This window comes from Pan troglodytes, chromosome 5, assembly GCF_028858775.2.
Source record: "Pan troglodytes isolate AG18354 chromosome 5, NHGRI_mPanTro3-v2.0_pri, whole genome shotgun sequence".
Taxonomy (NCBI): domain Eukaryota; kingdom Metazoa; phylum Chordata; class Mammalia; order Primates; family Hominidae; genus Pan; species Pan troglodytes.
In genome coordinates, this window is record NC_072403.2 from 91,156,188 (window position 1) to 91,159,661 (window position 3,474).

Here is a 3,474-nt window from a genome sequence, read left to right on the forward strand (position 1 = left end):
TGTGTACTGCAATTTTGCCAAACTTTTCAAAAGTAGTTCTAACAGTTTTTTTTTCTATGTGTGTTTTCCTTAGGATTTTCTAAATACAAATTCCTGTTTTCTGTGAATAAAGACAATTTGCTTCTCCCCTAATTTTTAACAGATTTCAAATCCAGTCCGTTTCTGAGAAGGAGATATTGGGAGGAGATGCTGATCTTGGCCATACAGCCCTTGCAGGGTGTCTGTCTGGCAAATCTGGAACCAGGAACCAGGAACCTATTTCTTGTTTTCAGGAACAGGACCCCTCTTTGGAGTTATTTATTTTCTTATAACTGTAGTTGTAATTACATATATGTTTTTATATATTTATAACTGATATTTAGCACAGTTAATGAGAGTGTTTTCCTTCTTAGGTTAAAAAAGAAAAGAAATGCAAGACTGGTAATTCAAATGCTTTTGGGTGGCATTTATGGACACAACTATACATATGTACCGGAATTTCTACTAGGTGTTCATTGCCATTGCTTCTTACTCAGCTGAGCAACGAAAGAATTACTCACCCCTCACAAAAAAAATTGTCTCCTTTATTTTCCTTTTTTCTGCGGAATTTGTCAATAGCACTTGATGTGACATCTTCATAAACTCCCTTCGACTTCATATCCATGACCCATTTATTGCTAAATTCTATTCCTTCTCTCTTATCATATTGACACAAAGGGTTTAACTTTTTAAATTATTCTTCTTTCTCTCCTTGGCCACCTGAAAAGCCAAAGATATTTTCTCCGTTGTTAAAGCTATTTAATATTCTTCCAGATAAAATATCAATCTACACATTTACCATTCCTCATCTTGATTAATGTAAACTTCTCCTGTTGGCCTTACTTATAAATCACTTTCATTTGCCAAAAATTATTTTCCATCTTTGTTCTTGTAAGAGCATATCTTTACCAGACTCTTCTTTTGTTAACTGCATTCCCCCTTAGGATTTCCATTATATTATGAATCTTGTTTGTCTGCTATGTGTTCTGCTTCCTGTCATCTTGGCTAATGTTTTAACTTTGAGGACTTTAGTCTCTGCGCAGCTATCCTTTTGAAATGTAACTCCTCTACCCATTTCAGAGAGTAGCACTCATACATCCACACGTTTACCAACCTGGGGGTTTGGAAGTCAGGAAATGTGTTCTGTTTTAGTCATCTGTGTGCCCCCAGCACTTAGCACAGGCCTCTGCTTAAAGTTGTCTCTTCACGTTCCCTGATGACTGAGCATCTTCTAGGCGCCTGATGCCCTGCTGCACTCTGGGGACAGAAAAAGGAATTAGAAGCTGTCCAGGGCTTTGATGAGCTCACACTCTAACTTCGAGGATTGTGAAAAGAGCAACTTATTATTCATTGTGATGAAGGCTATGATGGAGGCACAGACAAATGGCTGTGAAAACATAAGGAAAAGACCTGCCCAGGGGTGAAAATTTCATGAAGAAGGTGCCACTGGAACAGGACCTGGAGGGAGTTTTTACCAGAATCGAGACTCTAAGCAAAATGGTTCCATAGCTGTTGAAGTAAAAATGAAAACAAAACAAAACAAAACAAAAAAACCAGTATATTAGTAGCAAATATTCTGGGCTCCAGTTCCATCTTTGCTATTTTCTAGTCATGTGGTCTTGGGCACAACATTTATCTGTGTTCTGATTTCCTTATCTTTTAAATGGGAATGATATGACAACATACCTGTCAATAATTCTGTGAGGATCACATGAAATTATACATGTGCAAATCTAAAACATTATATGAAAATAGCTTAATTTCAATATATGCTATATATATGGTATGAAAGTTTGTATTCCCTATTGGGAAGCCAATCGATAGTATTTGTGGTTAAAAGTTATTTTTATAATATACATTAACATATATAATATATAATTATTAAAAATTATGATTAAAAAATCAATAACTGAGAACAGAAAAGCATATTATTTGGAATTTTGGAAGCAAGACACTAGGGGAATACCTGAAAGTGTTTGCTTTTGGGGAGTGAGCTTTGGAGGGCAAGTGTGTAGTAGGCAGGTACTTATGTATCACTTGACTTTTAAAACATTTGGCTTTAAAAAAGGTAAAAGTAAATAAAAAAGAGTGGAGATCCATCGAGAAGGGAGTTTATTTGTGACCTGGAATCCCTTGTTCCATCATACCCCCAAAGAAGAGCACAGACCCTGCCCCTTGAAGCCTGACCTTGTACCCAGATGCTCACTCTGACTTCAGGATGGGAGATTACTGAAATTCTAGAGCAGTAGGTCCTAATGAGGGATGTACTGTGCCCTCAGGGAAAGTTTTCATCTTCTGGGGAGTTATTATTAATTGTCACAGTGACAAATGATGGTGAGGTAGGTGAGGGGCTCTGGAGTGGGTCACTGGCATCTCCTGGACAGGAACTAGGGATGCTAGACATCTCGCAAGGTGTGAACAGGTCCACACAGTGTAGGATTGCCCTGATTCTCTCATGACTTTCACATATCCTACTGTACATTCATGTAGTTAAAAAGAAGTCACCTTGTTTAAAAGTATCCAAGCCTAGAATCTAACTGTGTTTTAATATATTCACATTGAATTTTCTGAAATTTTCTTGCAGTTTTAAACATGTTTAGTTTAGACCTTTAATAAGTATTGTGTGCACCATTTCAGAAAATCATATCACCAATAGTAACACCATTCGTAGACTTTGAGACTCCAGTGCAACTGTAGCTGTTGCATCACAGTGATTCCAAGCATACGTAGCAACATATTTATTCTCTATTTCAAAGTTTCAAGTATAAAAGAAGCATGTTGATAATCCACTGAGTAGGTTTTATTTTTCTCAGGTTGTGCATCTATCTCTTCCATTATGTCTTCTTGTGAAGTCATGCCTAAACATCTGCATATTAAAATATACAGTTTATTATAAATTACTTAAAAATTCCTATTCATTTTACAGCTAGAGCAGTATGTGTTGATTTTGAAATTATGCCTGTAGATAAGTTATATTATCTATGAACTTTATTTCAAGATAGTAAAAGAGTTTTGAACAAATATTTATTACATAAGGCAGTAAGTCTGGCAGGGCTTGAGTATAGTTATTTTAGGAAATCCTGGAAGTTCTTTTTTGTATTTGACCTGGATCCCTACTGTCACTGTTTAGGGCCATTTTCAATTCAGTCACCTTCCCCCTCCCTTTAGAGATGGAAAAGAGCTACTCAGAATCACCTTAAATTTTTCTTTCTCTTTTTAAGTCCAAAGGTGTCAATGATGTAATATTGCCCACTAGGTTTGGCATAGCAAAGCCTTTTCCGGTTATAAATATAATTTTGCATGGTTCACAGTTCAAAATCCACGTGTTTTTTTTTTTTCTTTTTCTTTTTTTTTTTTTTTTTGTGGAATCAGCTGCAGGATGGCAGGAGTTTTTCTGCAGTCTTTCAGTGAAGCCTCTCTGGAGCTTCCCCGACTGGTTATGTAGAACTGGTCCTG

At 36.4% G+C, this 3,474-nt stretch overlaps 1 long non-coding RNA gene across 1 annotated transcript; it reads right to left on the reverse strand.

Annotated features, from left to right (window-relative positions):
- Positions 1-542: 542 nt before the first annotated feature.
- On the reverse strand, positions 543-1,275 carry LOC134810322 (uncharacterized). Its single transcript, XR_010158073.1, has 2 exons — positions 1,133-1,275; positions 543-738 (listed from the first exon to the last, which is right to left on the reverse strand). It is a non-coding gene; the product is annotated as an uncharacterized LOC134810322 (long non-coding RNA).
- Positions 1,276-3,474: the final 2,199 nt, after the last annotated feature.